The sequence below is a fragment of the Callospermophilus lateralis genome, chromosome 10, assembly GCF_048772815.1.
Source record: "Callospermophilus lateralis isolate mCalLat2 chromosome 10, mCalLat2.hap1, whole genome shotgun sequence".
Taxonomy (NCBI): Eukaryota; Metazoa; Chordata; class Mammalia; order Rodentia; family Sciuridae; genus Callospermophilus; species Callospermophilus lateralis.
The window spans coordinates 779,812-795,390 of NC_135314.1; the positions used below are offsets into that span (position 1 = coordinate 779,812).

The 15,579-nt window shown below is 51.8% G+C and overlaps 1 protein-coding gene across 5 annotated transcripts in view; it reads right to left on the reverse strand.

Annotated features, from left to right (window-relative positions):
- Positions 1–15,579, reverse strand: part of Pcbp3 (poly(rC) binding protein 3) — a 227,328-nt gene that overhangs the window by 54,112 nt on the left and 157,637 nt on the right. Inside the window, exon 4 of one of the 5 annotated variants that reach the window (XM_076868082.2) lies at positions 7,737–7,809. The exons of 3 other annotated variants lie outside the window; for them this stretch is intronic. The gene's annotated coding sequence lies outside the window, so the exon portion shown is untranslated. Of the gene's footprint in view, positions 1–2,625; positions 2,674–7,736; positions 7,810–15,579 lie in introns of those variants that run through there. One more of the 5 variants, XM_076868083.2, reaches the window with a different exon arrangement.

Here is a 15,579-nt window from a genome sequence, read left to right on the forward strand (position 1 = left end):
TGTTTGCTCACTTAACAGCGTGGTGTCCCAGGGTGTGGGGGCTCGGCTCCAAGGCAACAGCCCCTCCCATCTCATCAGGAAATGCCCCTTTGGCAGGAGGTGCCGCTGTCCTTCCGAGAGTGAAGAAAAGTTTAAATAGCAGCCTCTGGAAGAACACAGGGCAGGAGAACCATCTCCTCTGCTAAATCCAGGGATGAAGAGGAAGCCTGACCTGGGACGTCCACCCCCAAGACCTGGAAACTGTCCTGGGAAGGACCCAGTCTCTGGCAGGAGACCCTGTCTCCTTCAGTGGCTGGAGTCCCTGTGCCTGCCTGTGCCCCATCAGGGCCAGAAAGAACTGAGGAGGAGCAGTCCTGCTTAGCGGCCAACTGTAGGGGTCCCTGCCCTCAGGAACATTGAGAAGAGGATCTTCTCAGGGGCGGGCTCTCTGTGTAGGAGGCACAAGGACTAGGGTGAGCCTGGCAGGCCTCCCCAGCCTGGTCGGTTACAGGGTCGCTCTCCTGGGAGCTGATGCTCCCCGTTCTTGGTGAGATGTGCCTCAGGTGCCAATGATGCTTGTCAAGAGGGCCGACTTCTCTGTCCTAGAGAGGCTCCTGGTCAGCTTGGCCTTCAGAACAGGATGGAGACCTAAGGACACTGCCAACAGACTGCTGACTGCATGGCAGATGGGGAGGGAGGGCACAGGCAGCAAGTGACTTGCCCACAGTCAAATGCAGGTATAGGCAGAGGACAGCAGGATGTAGACATATTGGCAGCAGGGCAGGCTGGCTAAGGCTAGGTTAGCCCTGCTGTGTTTGTGCCTCCCAAGGCTGCAGGTGACGTGGACAGCAGGTGTTGAGGGTATGTGGGTCTCCTTGAGGGTCACAGTAAGATGGGAGAGGAACACAGCTTCTCTGGGAGGGTGTGCGTGGGGCTGGAAGACTCACAGATTAACGACTATACAAGATTCATTTGTCAACACAGGCAGAATCATAGCTCATGCTCAAATTCAATAGAAAAATAAGCTGAAATTAGATTGAGAGGTCATTTTTTTTTGGGGGGGGGTGAGTACTAGGGATTGAACTCAGGGGCACTCAACCACTGAGCCACATCCCCAGTCCTACTTTGTATTTTATTTAGAGACAGGGTCTCACTGAGTTGCTTAGCACCTTGCTTTTGCTGAGGCTGGCTTTGAACTTGCAATCCTCCTACTTCAGCCTCCTAAACTGCTGGGATTTATAGGCGTGTGCCACCACACCTGGTGATTTCTTTTAGTGTCTTGATATCTTAATACTAGTAATACTTCATTACAACACTACAAATGGCAATGTACGAAATATACTATACAATTTTTTAAAAAGATAAAAGCTGAAGCAATAAAACATTAAAAATCTTCCCAAATGAAAGAATTAAGAAAAAAGATAAAAAGAGAAATAAAATAATAAATGATAATAATATTTTAAAGAAAACAAAATGAGAGCTATCCAAGGAAAACAAGTGATTTTAAGTAGTTAAAAATTAAACAAAATTTAAAAGAGTCAAAAATAAATCAAGACAGAAAATGAATCAAGAAAACTTAGATGATGGGCTGGGGATGTGGCTCAAGCGGTAGCGCGCTCGCCTGGCATGCGTGCGGCCTGGGTTCAATCCTCAGCACCACATACAAAGATGTTGTGTCTGCCGAAAACTAAAAAATAAATTAAAAAAAAAAAAAAAAGAAAACTTAGATGAGAAACTTTCAAAAAAGAAAAACAGGTACGTTTGGGTGGACTAAGCTATGGAGACTGGCTTGCAAAGCTGAGACTGGCTGCAGGCAGCTGACCCTGGACTGCTGCTCTGGAAGTGTTTCTGCAGAATCTGGAGTGGGGGGTGGCGGGCAGCACTGAAGAGCCTGCTGAGGGTGCCAGAGATTCGGGAAGACCTGGGTCACAATAACACAAACAGGAGGCCACCTGGGGGCAGGTGTAGAGGGCGCCCAGGGGTCTCCCTGGGCCTCCTGCCACTGAGGACCTTCACACACACAGAGTATCCTTGGAGGCCTGGCCCATAGGTGTTGACACTGCACCTGAAGAGGGCAGGGGCAGGCGGGATGGTGTGGGGAGCAGGGATGATGGCATCCCCTTGCACTGTGCTGGACTGAGGGCTTCACCTGCTCCCAAGGGGCCTGGTGGTATGTCCAGGTGGGCAGCCTCAGCAGGGAAGACTGGAGGGTGGCAGAAGCAAGGTCCCTACACTGCAGCTACTGAATCTGTGCTATCCTGCTCCCAGCTGACTCTAGGATCAGCTTAATCCCCAAGGCAACAGCATCACAGTGAGGCGCTGGGAGTTCAGCCGCTGATGGCCTGTTAATCCTGTAAACCTCGCAGCTGCCTGCCTCATTTAATTTATTTTAATGGATTTGGCTTTTTATTTCAATGTATGTATTTGAGAAAGCCACAGACATGTATGTGAGAGACAAGCCCTGTATCTTTCCTTGCCAAAATGCAAACACATATTTATGAGCACCTTCATAAATACCGCATGGGTAAAAATCAATTAAAAGGCCCTCTGGTTGGGAGTGTTATTTCTTGAAGCTGGCCCCCTGCATTCTGCTGGAAAGAAGTGGGGTGCATGAGCTTTGTCAAGCAAGGATGTCACTGGGCAGACCTGAAGGAGGTCCTGCAGGCTTCTTTGTTGTGCAGCCGAGGCAGAAGTCCTGGCCTTTCCTCTGGCTCACCCCTGCTGCCTCCTGTTTCTGGCCAAGGTCTCTGGTACTGAGGGCTGCACACTGGGAATGAGAACAATTGTTCTGTTAAGCTCAGTCCTGAGGCCCCTGGGGGGCCACCGGGGACCATGGCTGAATCTGGGTGTGGACTCCTTGTCATGGCTCCTAGGCACTGCTCCTGGCTCCGGTCCACGTCAATCACAATCAGCTCACTTTCTTAGGTCACCCAGACAGTGTGACTGTCACAGCAGCAGCATCCTCTCTGAGACCAATAAAAAGAACAAAACGAAAGGCAATATGAATGCCAACCGAGCTGTCCTGACTGGGACTTGAGTGTGACGGAGCCTGGCCAGGGCAGGCAGGGCCCAAGTGCTCTGGGAACACACAGGCTGCGGAGAGGACAAAGCTCCCTGGAGCAACACCCTTGCATGCTGCAGCGGATGCTGGGCCTCTTCCTAGCCCTACTTTGCATAAGTGCCACATCATGTGTGCTCTGTGACTTGGCTTTGAAGGGCAGCATCGCCTGGAGGCTGTGAGGAGTATAATTTGAAGGGTGCAGCCCGAGTGTCTTGCGGCCCTGAGCATATGACTTACTCATTCATGACCTGGAACCTTCCATACCCAGAGTGAGGCAGCTCTGGCCAACTCCAGGCAGTTGCTGCAGCTTGGCAGCGTCCTCCTGTCCCCTTGTGGGCTTGCACTCTGAGCCCACTCTTTGACTAAAAGTATGTCTGAGACCCACCTGCTGCTGCTAGGGCTGGGCCCATCATCACCACACATCCTCTTTCTTACTGCCCAGTGACATTCTGTGGCTTAAACACCTCCTGTTCCCGTCGATGCCCTCATCCTGATTTCCTCCAGGGAGGCCTGAGTGCAGACCTGACAGCCTCAGGCATCCTGACTGTAGGCAGGCTCCGCTCCTCTCACAACCCTACATGCAGCTCTCTGCACATATGAAGGTTTGCTAAGACCTGCAGTGAGAACTGCAGGTCAGGTATACGTAGACCTGGCCAAAAGTCTTCCATGCAGAGCTGCACAGTCCTCACCCTCCAGGTCTGCAGGGCACACAGGCAGCCCGTGTACTCCCAACCTCTACTCCTCACGGCCACGCACACTTCTCCTAGTTGCCATTCCCTGGCCACTGGCCCCTTGGACATCTGTCAGCCGCTCGGAGTCTCTGTTTCTTAACAGCTGCCTTTTTATTTGTGTTTGGTTGCTATTTCTGCACTAATTGACCTGGCACTCTTGTATCTTTTTGTGTGGCATGGCCTAGGATGCCCTGTAAGAAAAAGATCATTTTTCAAAATCAACGTGGATTTCTGTGCTTTTTAGCTCATTACCCCATCTCAAATACATCTGTATTTGGTGTGAGATCAAATTCTAAATTTAGTGTTTTTTTTAATTGACTCAACATCACTTATGAATAGTTTATCCATTTCTAGTGATTTAAATGTTGGTTTGATTAAAGCAAAGCAAGGACTAGGGATATAGCTCAGTGGTAGAGTACTTGTCTAGCACACAGGAGCCCTGGGTTCAATCTCTGATTCCGCGGAAAAAACAAAAACAAAAACAAATCACACACACACACACACACACACACACACACAAAGATTAAAGCAAAGCAAACCCAGTCCCGCCCCTGCTGCCATCTGTCCTCCGCCCCATGCCTACCAGGTTAACCATTCTTCCTGATAGTGCGGGGTGCATGGCTCCCCCCACATCCCTGCACTCTTCTGATGGTTTTTAATGCCCATACTCCCCACATGTACCTCAGTGTAGGGACGCATATATAGGGTCTGAGCAGGGCAGAGACGAGGGGAAGGAAGGGCTGCTGAGCTGGGGGGAGAGGGTGTTGGCAGGGAAGAGGGTGCGTACAGGCAGGTGATGTTGAATGTATTCAGAGAGCTCATGGGTCTGTGTATCTGTGTGACAGGCAGGAAGGCTGCGTCAGGGCTGGCCCTCACACTCCCAGGCTCTCCAGGGCTCACCTCTGCCCCTGTCGGGCTACCACCCCAGTCAGGTCCTCTCCTCCCCTGAGACCCTCTGGCCCTGGTTCCTGTCTGGGGCTGTGACAGTGGCCACTGTAGCCCTTTCACCTCTCCTGGCCATACCTGCCCACCCCTGGACACTTCCCAGTGGATGCCCTAGTTCTAGGACTAGAGGTTGTGGCCTAGTGCATCTTCTCTCCCCTGGCACTTGCCTTGGGGTCCTGCTCACCTTGAACTCTAGCAAGAGAGGTCACTCTCCTCTAGGTTCCTCCTTCCTGGTCTCCCACAGGGCTCTCAGTGGATGTGTGTGGGGGGCAGCCTGTCTCCTTTCTTACAGGAAGGCCCGCCACAGGTAATGAACCACATGATTCAGCCAGGAGTCCCCACAGGGGATTGCTCACCTTGGACATGTGGTCACTGGACACCACAGGCTGTTCTCCTGACCCAGGCCTGCCCCTTTCAGCCACCACTCCAGTTGTACCAGGAGCCCCACATGACCTGTACTTAAACTTTCACTCCTGCATGGTTGTACAGTGGTTCTCAAACTCACAGAGGACCTCCTGGAAGGCTGTTCAGCTCCAGAGTGCGGGCTAGCCCAGAGCTTCTGAGTCACATCACTATGCAGGAGGGAGCTGTGGCTGTACCTCCAGAGTGTCCTTGGGGGTGGGGGTGGTTCCTAGCCAGACATGTGTTTTCTTTAAGAGTGTGTAGCTGAGATGTAAAGAATGGGGTCTGATCACTTCCAGCTGGGTTGGAGCCCCAGAGGGTATTGCCAAGCCCACTAGTTTTGCCATGGATGGCCTTGCTGGCCCCAAGTCACAGCATCCGGGCCTGTGGTTCTCTGAGTGTCCCTGGCTAGAAGGCTCCAGTTGTAGGGGTGTTCCTGACCCCAGGTCTTTCTCAGGCTCCTTGGTTGGTGGCAGAATGCTTTATCCAGGTTCCTGGCCCCACCCAGCAGGGCCCAGATAGTGCACACCTCCCACACATGGAGCGTGGGGTGCAGGGTCAGAGGGAACCTGCCCAAGACTTGGTCAGGCCAACTCCACCTGTGACCCTTCAGCTCCCAAATGAGTCAAAGCCAGCACAATGAGGGCGATGTGAACAGGCAGTCAGTCCACAGTGCCTAAGGACACATTGCCCACTGGTGAGAAGCCTGGGGATGGGCAGGCAGGAGCACAGAGACAGGCTCTAGGGGCGTCCTTTGGTCTGGGTGGCATAATCTAATCTGCAAGGTGCCCCATGCCTCTGCATGGTCGTATCTGTCATCCGCTCACTGGAGGCTGAGGGGCAGTAAGGACGGTCAGGCCTGCCCTTGAGGCAGCAGCACTTGTGTTTCCCCTGAAGGCAAATGGGACAGGTGGGTAATAACTTGATAATCTGATGTGCACCCTCATGATCCTCACAAGAGTACACCTCTGTCCTGCTACAGCACGCCGTGACTAAGAGCCACAGGAAGACTAGCTTCTGGGACACAGAGAGCAGCAGAGAGAGGGAGACAATGCTAAAAGCTGCACAAAGTTGGTTCGGCTTTCCCCAGGCACAAAAGGAAGATTTAAAACCATCAACAGGAAAATCATTGAATTCTTCTATCCTGCTTTAGTGAAACAGAACATTTTCCATGAGCTGGAACCTGGCCGGGTGCCGTGGCGCACACCTATAATCCCAGCGGCTAGGGAGGCTGAGACAGGAGGATTGCGAGTTCAAACCCAGCCTCAGCAACTTAAGTAAGGTCCAAAGCAACTCAGAAAGACCCTGTCTCTAATAAAATACAAAAATGGGGATGTGGCTCAGTGGTTAAGTGCCCCTGGGTTAAATTCCTAGTACCAAAAAAAAAAAAAAAATTGGAATCTGGTTAAGGAAAGAGCCCTTTGGAACGTAACTAGGGACTCACCCTCAGGTTGTAGTTGACAGGAAATGGTATTACTAAGTGCAGAATGTTTCCATGACCTTGCTCTAAGAGGAAAGCTTCTTGTGTCACCACGGGTACAACTGCCGTTCCATAAACTAAAATGTAGGACAGCTGATACCCTAAAGTGTGGGCATTTGTTTTATGATCCTGGCCATACAAACAGTTAAAACATAAATTTAAAATATTGTATCTCTCAAAGGCAGAAAATTGTTCACTGATACAACAGATTAAGATCAAACCCCATTAGGACTCTGAAACATTTTCCAGCAAATGCAAGCACTAGCATTTAGTCAGTCTGGATGGGGCACCAAGGGTGGCCACACAGAGACCACGAACACCACCTCCTGCACACGTCACCGACAAGAAGTGTCCGTCCGAAGGGTCCCCAGCTAATGGAGCACTCGATTCATTCAGGCAAGATAGGACGGCTTGTTATTCATAAGCTGCAAAACTCGCATTAGCTTTACCAACATTTAAACACTGTTACGCAGTCTGCATAGCTTTATCATGCAAGAAAGTCATGTTTGACGCCCTCCCAGAACCAAAAGAACTAGCTACTTCTCAATATTGATATCGAGCTCCAAGACTGCACATCCTCCATTTGGTAGAAATCGGTGTGTATTAGCCTCACTGATATTTGGGTTTCATGGAGCTCCTGCCCACAGGAACAAACAGCTCAACTGTTTACTTCAGAGGGCCATGTCCCCAGCTGGATGGTGCTGGACCCTGGTTCCTGAGAGTGACCAGCATGCTCAGGGTGGGGTTTACTTCCCCATCCATATTCACTACCTCTGACAAACATCCTTAAGACTATGTTCATTGTCCTACAAATAACGTTGCTTTACCAGTGCAGAGCATCAGAACAACGTTGACTGTTCAAAAGGAGCCATGTTATTAGAGCACAGCACTGTCCTCTAAGCACCTGAAACCACTTGCACGTACAGTCCAATTTCCGCCCGTCCACCCAAGAAGAGCTCTGTGCAGTCATGGCAGCTCCTCCGAGCACTTCGTCCCGACAACCCACACGTGTGAGAACTCTACTTGCCCTGCCATGCCGCCTGGGTCTGCTTTCCTTGGGTCTGCTGTCCTCACAGCCAGCCTCGGCCACCTGTCCTGCTCCGCTGACTGCTTCCCCAGGCCCACAAAATCCCCTTACCTCAGAACAAAGCAGCCCCGTGAGGTCGGGAGGATCGCGTTGGATGTGGGTACCAGACAGATGGCCACTCTCCCTGTTTAGAGAAGATGAAACGCTAAAGGAGAAAAATTAGAGAGCTGTTTTGTTCTCGACTGAAGGAAGCCACCCATCCCATTGGCCTGGGGTGGGGACCGCGTGACATGGCCCAGGCACATGTGACCTACTTTTCGCCCCGCTCCCCTTGTGCCCTTGGAGGGGCACCCAGTACTCGTGGGCTGTCATTCCAATGGTTCCTTCCCCCAACAGGGCAGCTGAACAAGGCAGAGTGCCTGTAGGACATAGGCTGCAGCAGCTAAGCCCCTGGAATGGGGGGACCTCGGCCCACATTAATCCAGACGCAGCTCTTCAGGCTCGAGCTGTCATCGCTGCTGCTGACCGTCTGCCTGTGGACGGCTTGGGCAGGAGGCAGAGCCTACCCATTGGCCCCGGGCTGGTCCTGGGCTTGGCTGGCGACACACTTGCAGGTTCTCACGGAACTGCATCAGGAGGTTATTCTTCACCAGGACGAGGGCCTGAAACAGCACAGACTGGATATCCTGCCATTTGTAATTCACTGTAATCTTCCCTGAGAAGCAAGCCCACACATAAGCCATGAGTATGCTGTGTTCTTGAGAGCAGTCCTGATGTGGGCTGTGATCTGCACAGGTGGGCTGCAGGGACTGACCAAGACCCCAGGGCTGAGTCACTTGGCACGAGAGAAAGGGGCACATAAATTGGTTCATCCACCAAACTGTGTACTTCTGCCACCCAGTGAGTCAGCCTCCCACTCTGCCTAGGCACCTCTGCCACCAGGTTAAGAGTCAGCCTCCCACTCTGCCTGGTGTGACATGCTACCTTTACCCCTGTCTTACACAAAGACCAGACGACATAACCATCAAACACATGCAGACGCTTGGAGGGAATGTCCAGAGGGGCTGTGGGCTGTGCAGAAGGTGCAGGCTGCACCAGGGAAGTCCCATGGCTTTCCAGTGCCCACCAAGGCACAGAGGAGGTGCAGTCCTACAGGCCTTACCCACCCAAGTCATCCCCATGGTTCATTACTAAACTAAAATAACTAGATAGGGGATATTCACGATAGAAAAGCACACCCCTAGCTAGTTGTTCCCAGAAAGATCTGTGGTGTCGGGAAGTCTCCCTCTTCAGATTGTTGTCCAGGTGGAGTTAGTAAATCTCTTCAGCAAGAATAGAGCCAAACTGCCTGTGTTTGCTCTGCTTTTTCACACTTAGCATTACATACTCAATATTCCTCTGTATTAATGCATTCTGGTCTATGTAATAGTGATTGAATATCCCATAGCATTACATTTTGTGCATGAGACTTTTATGGATTCTATGTTATATACTACAATGCTTAAAAATGTGACTAGCCTACAATGACTGACTATGCTGGGTGGCTGAATTGTTATATTAAGCACTGTTTTGATAATTATCTTCAAGGTTTCCACCCAGAGGTCACATGTTGGAAACTAACCCACTGTGACAGTATGAGGATGTGGGCCTTTAGGAGGTGGTAAAGGCATGAGGGCTCCACCCTTATGTATAGATTAATGCCATATGAAGGGCTCATGGGACCAATGTGGCTCCTTTTGCCCTCCCATGCAGCGTCACCCCTCCAGAGAATGCCATCGTGAAAGCAGTGATCGCCTCATCCGACAGCACTCCACGGGGGACACAGCACTCCAGGGGCCATCTTGGAAGCAGTGAGGGGCCTCACCAGATGCACAGTCTGCTGACATCCTGCTCTGACTCCCAGCCTCCAGAACGGTAAGGAACGGGTTCACCCTACTGAAAAGTCACCCAGTTTTGGGTATTTGTTATAGAAGCAGGAATGGTTAAGATAGCATCTTTGCATATGTCTCTTTCTGACTTCCCTTGTCTTCCTAGAACTATGTAGAAATATAATTTCTATGTCCAAAGATGCAAAGTCTGAAATTTCTGGTGCACAGTACAGGCTTCTTGGCCAGTACATCTCCACTGCAGTCCAGCTGGGCAGACTCTGTCCTTGCAGACATGTCCTGGAAGCATGGATCCAGCACTGGTTAACAGGAGGGAGGAGGAACAGGAGTGGGAATCAGGATGGCCTTGCCCCATCTGGCCCCGCTGGCTGAGTTCACCACACAGTAGAGGCTCTGATGCTCCTGTGGTGGGTGGAGACAGCAATGGCACAGTGTCACTCACAGCTCAGTCACAAATCTCAGGGAATGGAATTGGACCCAGACCACTGAAGATAGTGTTCCTCCCACCAGACACCCGGGGGAGGACTGGATACGACCTTGGGTCTGGTGTGGATAGGTCTGGGGTGACTTTGATAAAGCAGTCTGGTGGGAGATAAGCCATAGGTGACAGTAAGTACAGGCACTGAGGACCTGGTCACTGATGCAAGAAGAGATGGATGGTGGCTGCAGTAGATGTGCAGTCTAGGGCAGGGAAAGTCCAGCTTGATGCATGCAGTGGGAAGAAGGAAGGAAGCACATCAAGTAGGAGTAGAGAGGCGGCCAGGTCCTTGAGGCGGAGGACAGGAAGTGAGTTGTACACTGAGCCCAGGCTCCCAGGCTAGAGGAGGAACCAAGGCATAGCACCCACAATAAGGCCAAGAAGGAGTGGGCCTGAGGGAGGAGGGAAGCTGAGGCATCACCTGTCATGTGCAGGAGGAGCTGCCACTGAGTTGAAGCTGCTGGAAAGAGAAACAGGTGAGAGAGAGGAGCAGCTGGTGCTTGCCCTGTCCTGAGGGGCCACTGCCTGCATTTTGGCGTGGAAGCTGCATGGCAAGTCTTCTGTTGGTATCTCCTGGCCAGGAGGGTGATGCCACAGGGGCACCACAGTTCCTGGAGTCACTTGGAGGGCAGAGACAGACTGAGGGCAGAGTCCCAAGGCAGGGATCTGTGTCACTGCACCACGTTGCCACCACTGGGGTGCTGGCCCACCTCTGGCCGTGCCACACCTTTCCACTCCCTGGTTGAGCCGGTTCCCTTTCTGTCCCTTGGATGAGTGTCACTGGCTTTATACTCAGTGGAAGGCTGTGCTCTGCTCCTGCAGGAAGAACAGCTGTGTGAAGTTCTTCAGGGGGTGTCCCTTCTCCCCCATTTATCCGTTATCAGTATTTGCTGTACGGTGCGGGCGGTCCGCCAATCCTGTTACCTATTCTGCTCGCCACTGAACGCTCTTCGGGTTGGCTCCTGCTCACTACAACATGCCCTTCCTTGTTGGATTTTCATTTTCTTTGTTTCCCCCTCTTGTCTCCTTACCACAAGTGCTCCTGGCTCACCCCAGCTTCCTGCCCAGGCCTGCAGCCAGCCACTCTGCCAGCAGCCTGGTCCTTTTTACTTTGGACCTATTTTAGAAGGTCAGAGATAAGGCGCCACGTGAAGAGCAACCATGAACTGCAGGTGAAACTCATATTTAGTTGCATAATTATGCTCTTAATATGTTTTACAAATCAGGTTGCATAATTCTCATATTAGCCTACTCCGCCCTTGCCAATATGCAGCTTATTGAAAGCCCAGAGTAAATGGAACAGTTTATAATGAGATCAAGAACCTAACGGTGTCACTGTGCAAATCAGAAATGGTTTTAAATTTCAAATTTAGGAGGTGTCTGATGAGCCTTTTTCTCTGAAACCATTGGAATACACAGGACCTATGACAGACTGCTGTGGTGGACACAGTGGCAATGAGAAGGCTTGGGCAGGCCTGCCGCTGAGCTGGAAGTGGGTGACGCTTGCTCTGGCCGTGGGTTGCAGCTGCCTTTGCCTCTGCACCAGCAGCCAGCAGGTCAGACTGGGCCTCCATGGAGAGAGAGCTCTTTCTGGCCCCCATACAAATGACTCCTATGTCTTTTTTGGGGGTCATGTGTCACAAGAGGCTGGGGTGGGCATTCCTGGGCCCCCCAGCCTCTATAACCCCATCCAGTACATAGACTGCACTGGGTTAGTGACTGCCAGGGCTCCCTCTCTGTACTCTGTGGGAGCAGCTCCTTTTTCAGGCATTCATGTGCTAAGGAAAGGGGCCACCCCTCCACCACCTTAGAGAAGCCTCTGGCTATGGACCAGCAGGTGGCTACCAGGACTCTCTAGTGAGAGGCCCTAGTCATCAGCCCTTGCCCAATGGCCTGGAGTCTGGGATCCTGTGTCCAAGGAGCAAGGTGGAGTATAGCCATTCCTGCATTCCTGTCTGCAGGTCTCCAAGTGCGTACCCCTGAGTGCCCACTTGTGGGAGGCCATCCTCGCACGTGATTTGAGTTACCTCCCTGGCTGGGTGAGAGGCGCTTAGACACAGCGGTGTCAGAGTCTTCCCCACCCTGTCCCAGGTACGAGGGCTTGTCCATGCAGAGGCATGCCTGGCCACTGACCCGAAGACCCAATCATTAGCCCTGACCTTGGGATGCTGCCCCCCTTAACCTCCACTGGATGGGATTTTCCCTGGAATTTTTTGTTCCGCAATAAAAGCTCACTCCCTGGCATGCGCTCTCTCTCTCTCGCTAGCCTCTTCTGTAAACCTCGCCACCGCATTAGGTGGCTGGAGGCAGGAGCTAGGAGAAGCCATCTCGGAGCTGGGAAATAAAGGTAAATGAGAGTCTGTCTCTTTAATTTTAAAACTCACTAGCAATTTTTATGCATCGAACTTTCTTTTATGAGGCTCGTGCGCTGGTCACGTGGCAGACCCACTCCCTCCTGGAAAGGCCACAGGATCTTGCACAGAGCCCAGTGAGGCCCAGAAGGGTGCTCTAGGCAATATATAGTGATGACACAGGGACCAGGCTCATTGGGAGCTCAGCAGTCACCTGATGGCTGCTATCTGCGGGTTTCCCCAGTGTGTGAGATGCTGCCTGTCAGGACCAGCTTCCTCTGAGCAGAGGCAGGGAGCAAATATCCCTTCTTATTGGGAAGAGTGAGGTCACTGAGCAGGACCCAGACCCAGCGGCCGGGATGCACTTGCAGTCTCCTGATGCACAGTCATGCTGGGCACCCACATAGCATGCCTCACTCACCTCCACCAGTCCTATCCTGCCTGGCCCCCATGGCCTGGGCTCTGCTGGCCAGTTCTACCTGGTCCAGCAAGGCTTGCTCCGCTCTCTGTCACCTGCTAAGCACCTGCGGATGCCAGGCACTGCCCCAGGGCCAGGCACTGTGGTACGGCACCAGGCACTTCTTGTCTGCCTGGTACCTGCCTTCTCTTGGATGGAAATGCATACTAAGAGATGAACAGATGGTGACTGGCATGGGCAAAAGGGCTAGTGTGGATCTTGCACATGCTCCTTAGGGGAAAACCTCACCAAGAAAGACACTTTAGAAGGGGAGAACTGCTGACCCTAAGATGGAACCATTCCTGTCTCGCCTTACCTTGGAGCTGGAAGGTTATGAAGGTGGAAGACTCCTGTCTCCTGCCTGAGATCACTACTAAAGGACTTCCTAAAACCCCTTCTTCTTCTATACATGCCCCGTTCTTTGCATGCTACGTGTGCACAGATTTCTGAAACACAGTTTATCTTTAAGGTTTTCTAAGACTATGACAACTTGGATAGGATGCTCTGGACAGAACTCAGCAGCAGCACCCCCACCAAAGAACCGATGCCAACTCCTGCCTTGGGTCTTCAAGACCAATAGTCTCCTATGCAAGATCTTAGGTAAATTTGTCCCCTTTTTTCCAATAGAAACTTCCCCTTGCTCAGCCTCCTTGAGTACACCCTCAGTGTGCCACAGCACACAGAGTTCCACTGCAATGCTCTGCTGGTCCTAACACGCCTACCAACCTTGGGAGACTTTCTGGACACATCTGCTGGGTCACCAGGGGCGATACTGAGGTCCATGAGGGTCCCTGGGGAAGGGCTGGCAAGGTTGTCGTGAGGGTGAGGGCAGAGCTGAGGAGCAGAGGAGGGTGTCTTGGGGACCGGGTAACTAGAGCAGTGCTGTGGGGAGTGCTGTGAGCCCTCAGGCACTGTCTCTCAAGCTGACTCTCTCAGGGAGTCTCTCTATGCAATACCCCCATAAAAGTAGGCAGCAAGACCCCAGGGCAGCATTATCTGCCACCCCCCCCCATCTGCTCCAAATGTGGACCCCAGAGTGGATGGTGCGCCATGGCTTCTTGATCATTGACATGTTGGCTCAGTGGTGGCCCTTCCTCCTCTGCTGTGGGCTTTCTGTTCCCCTGGATTCCACCCATTACTTCTGCAGCTGCACCCAGTGCCTACCCAGCAGTTGCCACCATGCAGACGGTGAACAGGTATGTGGCCCCTGACCCGAGCAGTACACGAGCCTCACTGCAAGATCTGAGTCTGCTGGATAAGTCAGAGGCTCTGACTTCCCTTGAAGCCCAGGGAAAGCATTTATATGTCAGCTCTAACTGGCTCGTGTGTGGTCAGCTATATCAGAGCCCTTCCAGTCCTACTCGGATCTCCTGTGTGTGCACCACTCTGCATGGCATCCAGGCAAGGACCCGGTGGCATCCACACTCCGCAAAGGGTCTACAAAAAAGTGAGGCCCTGGGCTGCTCCACCCCTCATCATGGTTCTCGGTCTATGATAGGCTGCTGAGCGTCAGATTTATGTAAGTGAAGCTGAGATGAGCCCAGGAGACCACCGTGACTTCTCTTGGGCTCGCTTGAGCAGGTCACTCCTCCCTGCCCCTGCTCTTCTCAGCCCCCAGACTCTTTTTCTCCCTCTTGGAGCCAGAATGCTCTAGGTTTCTCTATCCTGCTCACCTTTTACTCCCCATATGTGCCCACGTCTAGGATCAGGCAAAGGAAAGGCAGAGGGAGGAAAAAACCAACAGAGACTCATCCCACCTCTTGGGAGGGACCATGGCTGCCACCCTGAGAGGAAGCCCCACCCGCTAGATCTTAGACTCCATGGCCCTGTTGCTCCACTGCTGCCACCATGAGGTGGCCTGGAGTTGGGTGTAGAACAGAGAAAAGAGCAAAACTCTGGGCCTGCTCCCATCTTCTCTAAGCATACGGCTCCTTGGGCCCTTCCTACACCTTCTCTAGAAGCTCCCTGTCAGGCTTGGGCCAACCTGCAGGACTGGGCTATAGTAAAGCCAGGGCAGCAGATGCTGAAGGAGGAGAGCGGGTAACCACTGTCCTGCTCACCTCCCCAACTTGCCAGCTATCATCTGCTGCCCAGAGCCCTGTGTCAGGGCTGCCTGCAAGGAAAAGAGCTTTCTCCACCCCACTAGCCAGCACAGAGTCCAAATGTCCTTTCTACTGTTCACCTCATCAGAAAGGACTTGCTTCACAATGAACAATCCAAATGAAATTAGATAGGCAATTCTTACTATAGCATCAAAAGAATAAAGTTCTTTAGTACAGGCTTAACCAAAGAGGTGAATGACTTAGACCCTGAAAACTGACAGAAAGAACACACACACACACACACACACACACAAAAGGCTGAAAGATATCTGTGTTCACGAACTGAAAGACAGTGCTGTTAAGATGCCGGTGCTACCCAAGCAACCTACAGACTGAATGCCTGTCAGAAGAGCAACAGCATTTCTTGCATGCCTTAACTTCCTATGGAGTCGCAAGGGATACAAAAATAGCCAAAACAATCTTGAAAAGAACAAAACTGGAGGACTCACAGTTCCTGACTTCAAAATTTATCACAAAGCTATGATCATCACAATAGTGTGGTGCTTACATACAGACAGACAAATGAATGGAATAAAATAAAAAGCCCAGAAACCTACCTTTACATGTGTGGCCAATTACTTTGGACAGGAGTGCCAAGAACATTTGATGGGGAGAGGACAGTCTTTTCAACAAATGGGACTGGAAAAATTAGGTATCTATATGCAAACAAAAGCCACATA